Source organism: Podarcis melisellensis (genome assembly GCF_964234715.1).
Source record: "Podarcis melisellensis genome assembly, chromosome: 1".
Taxonomy (NCBI): Eukaryota; Metazoa; Chordata; class Lepidosauria; order Squamata; family Lacertidae; genus Podarcis; species Podarcis melisellensis.
The window spans coordinates 79,284,984-79,295,750 of NC_138528.1; the positions used below are offsets into that span (position 1 = coordinate 79,284,984).

General features: G+C 42.3%; 1 protein-coding gene across 11 annotated transcripts in view; it reads right to left on the reverse strand.

The window, feature by feature from the left end:
- The window catches only part of DAGLA (diacylglycerol lipase alpha), an 87,544-nt gene that overhangs the window by 76,226 nt on the left and 551 nt on the right, over nt 1-10,767 (reverse strand). For 5 of the 11 annotated variants that reach the window (XR_014172955.1, XM_081930481.1, XM_081930487.1 and 2 more), the window contains exons 2-3: nt 9,285-9,463; nt 5,534-5,666 (exon numbers count right to left, since the gene is read on the reverse strand). The exons of 3 other annotated variants lie outside the window; for them this stretch is intronic. The gene's annotated coding sequence lies outside the window, so the exon portion shown is untranslated. Of the gene's footprint in view, nt 1-5,533; nt 5,667-6,071; nt 6,088-9,284; nt 9,464-10,767 lie in introns of those variants that run through there. 3 more of the 11 variants (XM_081930478.1, XM_081930483.1, XM_081930482.1) reach the window with 2 other exon arrangements.

Consider the following 10,767-nt stretch of genomic DNA (forward strand, 5'->3'; position numbering starts at 1 on the left):
CCTTTCCTCTCTTCTTGCAGTATTTGAATACTACAACATTCTGGCTAGGACCACAGCTGAAGCTTTTGCTAGAATGATGACAAAGAAAAGCTTTAGGTGTAATTCCCCTCAGCCATCATTTAGTTGGTAAATGCAAGGCTCCTTCCCCCTCCTCAAAAAACAACAACAAATGTTGACAACTCCAATGCTAGTGAACTCATGGGAGTGATAAAGTTTTTTAAAATGTTGGTTACAAAACCCAGTCAGTCCAACCCACCCAAAGTCAAACACCATTTATATCCTCTTGACTTAAATGTAAGAAAGTTAAGCATGAACTCAAATCTCGCCCACAGAAATGAACAGGGCATATAGTGCAATGCTAAGCAGGGACCTTACTGGTGTCTTCTATAGACCTCCAAGCCAGACTGAAGACTTGGATGATGCTTCCTGGAGTGGATTACCAAATATTCAAAAATGAGAGATATAGTAGTCATGGAAGACTTCAGCTACCCCAATATTTGTTGGAACTCAAACTCTTCCAAGAATGTAAAGGTAAAGGACCCCTGACAGTTAAGTCCAGTCGCGAACGATTCTGGGGTTGCGGCGTTCATCTTGCTTTACTGGCCGAGGGAGCCGATGTTTTTCCGCAGACAGTTTTTCCGGGTCATGTGGCCAGCATGACTAAACCGCTTCTGGCAAAGCCAGAGCAGCGCACGGAAATGCCGTTTACCTTCCCGCCGGAGCGGTACCTATTTATTTACTTGCACTTTGTCACGTACTTTCGAACTGCTAGGTGGGCAGGAGCAGGGACCGAGCAACGGGAGCTCACCACGTCATGGGGATTCGAACCGCCAACCTTCTGATCAGCAAGCCCTAGGCTCAGTCGTTTAGATAAATTCCCCAATTCCCTTGCTGACAATTTCATTTCCCAGAAGGTGGAAGAAGCAACAGGAGGGTCATCTCTCTTGGACCTGGTCCTCACTAACAGGAAGGAACTGATCAACCAAGTGAAAGTTCAGGGAACCTTGGGAAGACGTGATCATGTCCTCCTGGGTTTCATTATACACAGGCAAGAGTGTAGTCAGACATGCACTCTGGACTAGAGCTGAGCAATATCTGGTTTTCAACACTGTGACGTATCACCAGCTAAACATCCTGATATACTGATATATCACAATGTCTGAAATATGAATGGAGCTATGTAGAGGCATTGGCTGGCTTCAGTTTTGCCCACACTGTGATTTTTGCCACCGCCTGCTCTTTTGATTCATTGCCCCCTACAGGAGGCAGGGCAGAGCTGAGCTGGCAGAGTTAACAGGGACTGCAGAAATCAAGAGAAGCATTGGCTGGCTTCATGGTTTCCCCCACATTGTGATGTTTGCATAGTGCACGTGCACCCACCCAATCTGATTTGTGATATATTGCCAGGTCAAAAATTAGAAGCCCTTTAGTGTGGGTTAGACTCTGTCTTCTCATTAAATTAAGGCCATCCATATGACATCCCCTTCAACCAACAACAATCTTGCTCATTTCCCTCTCTATGGACAATCCAACAAATGGTTAAAAATTCGAAACCTAACCACTTCATCCATCCCATCAGTGCTTTCTGTGGGGCTGGATGGATAAATCTTCTCAGCTACTTCCATACCATGACCCCTCATTCACCCTTACCTTCATTTCTTTTATGACAGTGCTTGTGTCTATTTTTGGATAGGCTCTGCCTGGCACGAAAGCAGCCACTTAAAAAAAAACTTATTTGTACTGATCTGTTGCGGGGGGGGGGGGAGTAAATGTTTTTCAAATAGTTTTGAAATCTCCAACTTTAGAGGATTGGGATTTCCAATTCCTTTTTTACTTTTACTTGCTTCCACCTACCTGTATGTACTTGCAAGCCTTCTTACTTGTGCACAATATTGGATGTTAGAAAAAAACAATAAAATAGCAACATAAACAAAAGGAACACAATGGAAATAAATCATAATTAAATAGTTTTGCTATTTTCCATAGCTGGCTGTTGTTTTTTAAGGGTGTGAGAGCAGGTAAATCTCTCTTTGTACATGTTTGGTTTGTGCTCAAATAGAGGGAATGGAAATAACAGAAGGCGGGGTCAAAAACACACAGTGTGGATTTATCCACCAAACGATCGCAGTCAAAAAATATTAAGCTTGGTTCTGACCAAGTCCACTGTTTTTATTATGATAAAAGTTTATACCCACAACAGGTACTTTCTATCTCATACTGGATTGCAACATCTCATCTCTCTTTTCTTGCTCAAATGAAACTACTTTTTTCTTCCAAGTTCTGACTATACTGTACTTCAGAGGTTTGTAAAGAAGTGTCAGTCTTATGTGTTCAAACAAAGACTTGAATCTTACATCTAAACCAATGGCTACAGAAGCTAGGAAAGAGTGGGAGTCACATACATTTTTGCACATATTAGCTTTCAGTTGCCTTACAGCAGTGGTTTTCAATCAGTGTGCGAGCCATGGGACCCTGAGGTGCCTTGAATGATGGCCAGGGGTGCCGTGAGCAACACTGGCCTCTGTTCCTCGTTTTTTCCGTCCACTGATGCCCTCTCACGTCTCTGCCTCCCAAAGGCTTGCACAAGTGTTTGTTGCAGCGGCCCTGGCTACATACTCCCCAGGCAAATGGTGCCTCTGGGGCCGACCAGGGGGTACTGGCCGACAGAAACTGAGAAGGCCTCAGAGTAAGCAAGCAAGTGGGTGAGGGAGCCCAGCCAGCCAGTCCACCAGCCCTTACTGTTGGGAATGGTCAGACAAGTGGGAGGCCGGAAAGGCAGACAGGCGTTACACTGACTTCTCTTGTGTTTTCTGTGTGCAAGACCTGTCTGGGAACAGAGTGCCTAGTGCTGAAGGTGCGCCTTTCCACCATGCAGGCCCGGCAGTGCTCACTGTTGTCACTGCTACCTCCCAAGGTAAGGTGCTGGCCCCATGTTCACCTTTGGTCAGTCTTCACTGGACCACTAAGGCTGGGGGAATCCTCGTCCAAGGCCCCTGTGGAGCAGTGTGAGGGGGCACTTATATTTGGGGTGGGGTGGGGCAGCTCAGAGACCAGGGGCAGCAGCAGTGGTTGCCTAGAGGACTCCCAAGGAGAGTGGAGAGGGGGCTAAAGGAACACTCCACAAGGGAGGGTGTTTGAAAAAGGGTTAGAGGCTGCCAGCTCTGCAGGCAAGGGGTGACATAACTGGGCTCCTGAGTCCCATAGGGGTGCTGCAGAAAGAAGGTAGCTGGTCAAGGGAGCCGTGGACTCAAAAAAGTTGAAAACCTCTGCCTTACAGTATATGTTAAGCCTATTAAATGCTAGCTTTCCAGCAAAACTAGTTAGACAGCATCTGCCATCTCAGTGTGACTTCTTGAAAAGAAACAACTCACGTATTCAAATTTAGTGTGTTTCTTATTCTGCAAAGCTTCCTTTTGGCATGATGTGTAAGAAGCCATTCAATCATAAGACAAAATAGCTTTTTCACGTTTTCCAAGCAGTTCCCATTGATGTTCATGGCACATGGCACTGATTCACATCAAAGAAACCACACCCTGAGGAAGGAAGGGAGACTACAAACTCCATAGCATTTGTTTCCATGGCTCACTTGCCCCCAAAAGATGTTACATACTGGCACAAAGTCTACTGGGAACAATAGCCTATTCACATGGACTGACCCATCTGCTTGAGAAATATTGGATCATCATAATCTAGTACAATATATTGTATGTATGCATACGCCTTGGCATGGCAATATTATATATTAGCATTCTACATGCACTGAAGTACATGTGTATGGATTGAAGTACAGGGAATACCACACAGATGTGAAGTACTGCTAGAAGTTACAGCAGCATTTTTCAACTTACATGTTCTATACCAAATGCACATGTTACACTACATCTCCATTGTTTACACAAAGAATCACAAAGATAGATGTACCTCTGGGAACTAACTAAATATGATAGCATAGCTGTTTACCTTCACAGTGTTTCCCTTGCTCTAAAGATATGAGTTTAATTGTGAAATACATGGTAGAACAGTGACTAGTCTGTGCAATGGCACCTGGGGTCTCTTGCATACAAAATGTGTGCTCTATAATTGAGAGACAGATGTTTATTCCACACACCCATAGTATAATCAATAAAAGTTGGCGCAGCTTCTCAATCTATTTCAACCTCCCCTACCTGGTGCCCTCCAGACGTTTTGGAGTACAACTCCCATTGACCATGATGCTGACTAGAACGCATCGGAGCTGATCTATTCAATGACTGCAATCCTAAGTATACTTATAAGGAAGCATGTCTCACGGAAATTAAGACTCACCTCCAAAGTGACATGGTTAGGCTTAGGTTGTTAGCTTCCCATTCTGGGAGACCAACACTGTGAGGATATCTTCATTCAGACTGTAATGTATGATCAGCGGAAACAGTTGGTCCTGGCAAGTATTAACAACTCTCTCCAACCTGATAATTGCCACCTGCCCAGATTTTAACTTGTCTGAATTAGTTTTAAGATGCATTTTAATTAACTGATGTCTGTTTTTATGCATATTGTGTTGTTTTTATGATGTTAGCTGCTCTGAGCCTGGCCTCGACCGGGAAGGGCAGGATACAAATAAAAAATTATTATTATTGTTATTATTAATGTTACTTGGGTTGCATGACAATCTGTTGCTAATTCTCACAAGGAGCCCTAAGACATTTCACAGATAAGCACTGGCATATCTCTTGCCCATAGCATTCTGTTGAAAGTAGATTATATGTGTGAAAGAGGGGGGAGAGATAAAGTTTTGAAAAATTGTATTTTCAGCTTTCAGTATTAAGAGACATTTACAATATTACTGAGTGACAAAGAAATGCCCCTCTATCATGACATTGTTTCCTGTATTACTCAACACATGAATAAGTGCAACTGTAACTGTAACTGTAACTCAACACTCAAATCTACATACATACATTTCAAAAGTTTCAAATAACATGATACTCTATACACACATACTAAATGAAGCGTCTTCTTACAAAACTTGGTACAGTGAATATAATGGGCAGGATTCAACTAACCAGTCCCACAGCAGAAGCCCACCCAAGGATATCCACTAGCGCAACAGGGCTTTCCCCCCTGAAATTGGCTGGGGGGAAGTGTCATGAGGAACCCCAGAACAGCGTTCAGGGAGAAGAAAGGGGGGATTATGCCATCTGGCAAGCTGAAAATCTTGCACTGACTGAAAGATTGCCATAGTACTACGTTGAATTCATTTCAATAACTGAACCTGTCTTTTCTGGAATATTTCTTTTACAAAAAGTGGGTGGGGGACGTAATTATCTGTACTCATTTAGCATCATTATTTCTGATTCAATAGCAGAAAGTTATGTACCCAGATATTATATCTACATTGCTGATTATTCTCCCTAATTACACAATTGTTTTCAGTTCTTTAAAATGAAAACCATCATTTGTAATCATTTGAGGAACTAGCTTTCTTACTCTCCTCTAAGCTCCACCAATAAAGAAGTTAAACATCCGTTTCAACAGTTATTGTCAGATTACTTACATGACTCTTCAACTTTAAGTCAGTAGTTCCTGCTACAAGCATGTGATTATTTACACTTTCCAGTAAGACTTCGTCCATGTATGTTTTCCTGAGACAAGTTTTATAAACTTCAAAATCCACAGCTGGGCAATATCTTTATTAGCATTACAAAATAATAAGTAAGCTTTGTGAAATGATTGGTTGCATTTAATAGACAGAGAATAGCCTACTTAAGGCTTGCTTCAAAACACTAGACTTTCTGGTATGTGTGGGCAGTAGCTTGTTCCTTTGGCCTAAAGACTATTAGAGCTTAATCACACTACCAGCTAACAACACATGGTTCAACTATATTTCAGCCATTACAGTAGACTAACCCCAACTCCTATTCAATACATTCACAATATATGACGGTCACCATGGTGTAGAGGAGGAAAGCTTTGCTACGTAGGATGATGTATTTCTATCTATCTATCTATCTATCTATCTATCTATCTATCCATCTATCTATCTATAAATCTATAAATCTATAATCTATCTACCTACCTACATACCTACCTACCTAGGGAAGGGCAGATATGTTTCGAACACTGATGACAATGTGTCGCTGTCAAAGACCTAAGAATTAAGGTGGAAGGTAAGAGATTCATACATCAGTGTACCATTACTACAAGGGAAGGAATTAGTCTTGCTTGTGTTCTCTTTTTTAAAAAATGCTGCATGAGTAGTTCATAAAATGAGTCTGATATGGTAGTGGTGTCATTTTTACTAAGATTTCACATGTGCTATTTAACAGATTGCACAAACACATTCTAAACAGTGGTTCTGGGAGCAAAACTCCTTGTTCCCATACAGAATAAATTACAGTTTGAATGCTTCTAACCACTGGAATGTTTTCAGCTATACTTATACAATATTACCAACACAGCTCACCATACAGATACTGCCTAGCAGCAACCAAAGTAACCAATGAAAAAACCAAATTATGCCAGGTGTATGCTAACCAATACAGGAGTTTATGCTATCCTGTAATTCTATTATTTCCTAGCTGCCACCACTTCAGAGCATTTTCTGCACAATCCAACCACACAGAAGTTTCCTCCTGCTACCCAATATAAAATGCAGTAACTTCTCTACTGCACTGGAGTATAGTATCAGAAATCAGTATGTGAGGTCTGTGTGATGAGGGAAACAACTATATATTTGTACAAGCAATCACTTTTTCAGAAATGCAGAAGTGTTGTAGAGATGTAACTGCCTGATGATACATACTTCTCTGTTTTCCATTATAACATCTGGCCAAATCATTGCTGCAGACTCCATTGTTTTTCAAGCTAAGCCCTGAAAATAAGGCACAATCTGACCACCACTTCTGCAACTACATTTATATATTTTGGTGTAATTGCTGTGGGCATCCACAGACATGACAAATAGAGCAACTCTTCCTATCCCTAGGCTTTTATTCCAAGTGGAGTATTCCCTTTCTCTCTCCTCCAATTCCTGAGTCACCCCACTTTCTCCTCCGCAGGTGCTACATTTTCTTCCCTCTAGTCTCCCAGATTGTTCCCCTTGCCCTCCAATCCTCCCGGTCATGTATGTTTCATCTGTTCTTCTGCTAAGATGTTGTTCTGAGCCTTTAATGCTCCCAACCTCCTCCTTCAACTCCATGTATGTTTCATGGCAGGGGAAGTCACTTCATGATGAAGGGGCAGTGAGGACAGCACTTAAAGAGAATCTACAGTGGTTCCACTGTCCCCACGAGTGCCATGCTGGCGACATCAGAACTATGAGCATTGAAGTGTCAAATAGTTTTGAACTTTGGTGTTGCCTCCGTTTACAGTAGTGCCTTTTTCCACATTGAACACGACTCATACAGCAGACCAGTCTCTGCTGCAGTATTAACACTGCAACACCCCCCACAAACATCTTATTAACTGAGTTGATGCAAGGGTAGTAAGGTCTGCATGGGAGTAAAGGCATTTGCCCTGGAATCCATTTCTCCTCACTTCTAAGGGTGGGTGCCCACTGCAGTAACTTAATACTAATGTAAAAGTACATGTTCAGAAGCATTTTCATTTCTTTCTTCACATATTAGAGGGCTCACCCCTAGTACTGGAAATAGATTACTGCAGGGCTGAAACCCAGAACAGTTTAAACCTTGATAATGGCACAATTTTTTAGCACCATTTTCTTTTGAAATTTATAAATTGTCTTTTTCTTTGAAAAACAACAACATGGTCAAAGATATGACGTGGCATTGCTAATGGGCAGGATGAAAGAAGAAAGGGTGGGGCTCTGATCAATAAGACCAACAGTAGCTTGCAAGCAACTTTTCTACTTACATCACAGTACAATACAGAAGTAAAGCACTCTAAATAAGGCCCAACCAACAGCTGAAATGCACTTCATCTCATGGAGAACACTGAATTTCAGAGTATGGGACGGCTTGCAGACAAGATAATAAAACTATTACCAAAACCCTACTGTGGATTTAGTGGCTGTAGCTTCACCACCAGTGCTGAATACAATTTCACTTTGCAATGAGTGAAATGGGGGTGGGGAACCTGGTGGGACTCTGTCTTCCGAGCTCACCTTCAGCAGAATTTCTGATCAACATAATAAGATTATATTGGCAGTAAGGAGCTTATCTGTGCTATTTTACAGATGGAGCACAGACAAATTTTCAAGGCCTAACAGAAGTATCATAACTGCTGTTAATCTTAGTTTGCATGAATATAGCATAATAGGCAATACAGTCCTTAACGGTATGACCTCTCTGCTTAAAAAAGGCAAAAATCATCTGTTCCACTAAGCTCATTATTATCACGAGGATGTCTTTGTAACAGATGAATGAAACAAAATGTACATTCCTTAATCAGAAGGTTTGTGAGCCTTGATATCATAGCACACACAGTACTCAGAATACTCTCAATTATTTATTAAAACCTTGAATTCCATGACCTGCTCTGATTAGCAAGACTTTGGTAGAACCAGCGCAGAATTAAGCAATTGTGCCAGGTCATCAAACAAAGGGGGGAGGGGAGCACTTAATCTAAGAAATCACTAGTATATCAAACGTTACCCATTTACACTCATAGAAAGCAGCTCTATTATCTATTTTCACTGTGAGCAGCACTGTCTTCTATAGGAATACCTCTGCACATCAACCAAAGAAATGGCATAATCCAGTACACTGAATTAGCGATCCACCCATTAACATTGTATTCCAAAGTCTTAAAACACATTCACCATTTGACCACCTTTCCCACAGGCATCCTTCACAGATCCACAATCATATCATTGGCTGCATCTTTTAATAAGCACATGTAATATTAATATAAAATACCCCTCAAGTGGGTACTTGTCCAGTCCAGATCACAAGCGTGTAGAAACGCACACCATAGTTGCAACCTGGCTATAGGCTTATCCCCCAATTCCATTTTAACAATTTTTGCCTGTGTCTGTAAGGCTTCAAAAACTTGTCTTGTTCTGATCTCAGTGTGTGACTTCTAGACAATTATAGCCATTTCCCTCCATATGAATTTACCAGGATCCTACAATAAGGGTGCTGAACTAGAATCTGGGAGACTAAGGTTCAAATCCCTACTCAGCTTGGGCCACTTACAGCTTCTCAGCCTAGCCTACATGCTTCTCCCACACCCGCTTTATCCTCACAACAACCTTGCGAGGATAAAGCGGGTGTGGGAGAAGCATGTATGCCACCTTGAGCTTCTTGAAGGAAAGGGAGGATATAAATATATACAAAGGACTGTACCTCAATGGTAGAATACATGTTTTGCATGCAGAAGATCCCTGGTTCAATCCCTGGTATCTCCAGGCAGGACTGGGAATGTTCCCATCAGAAACCCTAGACAGCTGCTGCTTGTCAGTGTTGACAGTACTGAGCTAGATGGACCAGTCGACTGACTCAGGATAAGGCAGCTTCCTGTAAACCTGTGAAATAAATATATCAATCTGAGTCTCTTCTCTGTGTACTCCCTCCAAGAGATGTCCAAAGCATGGCAACAAGAAAACAGGCTTTTTCTGTGGCAGCCCCCAGTTATGGAAAATATTCCTCAGGGAAGCTCCTCTGGTGGTGACACTGTCGTGCTGTCAGGCAAATACATATTTATTTTTCCGAGCATTTGGATAGTGACCTGGCTTTTGGTGGTCATTTGGTGTCAATTCTAGTTTTGTATGGGGATACTTATTCTTTAGATGATATTTTGGAAGAATTCTGTGGTATGTTTGTATTCTATTGTTTTAAGGAATACTTTCATATATATTGTATTTTTTGCATTTTATTTATTGTTTGTTAAGTTTCTTTGGGGCTTCCACTGGTTAAGGGGTGCAATTCACAATTTTATAAACTGAACTGAACTAAGCCAAACCTAATAATCCAAACATAAACACAATGTCCTATCAAAATGAGCTATGCTTAAATTCTGTGCAAGTCAATGGAACTAAAGCTACAATCCTAAACACACAGAAGTATCCATTGAATTGAAAAGGACTTCTGAGCAAACATGCATAGGATCACACTACATACTGCAAGGTCTCATTACATTTCAATGTAATCTGAGCACATGTAACTTTCAACAGATTGCACCCAGTGATAATATTGCCTGATATTCAGGCCCAGCCGGTATGTTCTTGTGGAGACAACCCACTCAGATATAAAGGACCAGTTCCTTTCCCCACTCCCTCAAGATATAGAAAGAGTCCTCCTTTTCCTGCAAAGTAAATGCCTATTAATACAAATCCAGCCCCCATAATGCACATGCAAAGGCGAATGACATTTTCTTCTGCAATCCAAGACAGGAACACCAGAATATATTAAGGAAGTAGCTTCAGACCGCCAGCTCCGCCAAGGGCCAGCATGAGCCCAACATAAACCACCGTGGTGTTGAGTGTCCAGATTAAATTCAGCAAAAACGGATCGTTACAAAACTGCTGTGCCGAAGGCCACAAAATTCCTTCCTTTCCACGCAAGCACGCGCGCGCACATCCATCTGCGCCTGCTACCCGGGAGCCCCAACCCCGGCTTCTCGATTTCCCGACGCCCAAATGAATCTCGCAACCAGCCCACCCTACCTAGTCCTGGCAGAGGGCGCTGGGCGGACCCGGGGGGAGGAAGGGAGACGCAGCCCAAGGCCACATGAAAAGCCATTGCCAGAGCCACCCGAGGATGCGCTTCCGCCTCCTCCTCCGCCCCCACGTCCTGCTCCTTTCCCTCCGCTCCGAGCCGCAGGCTGTGC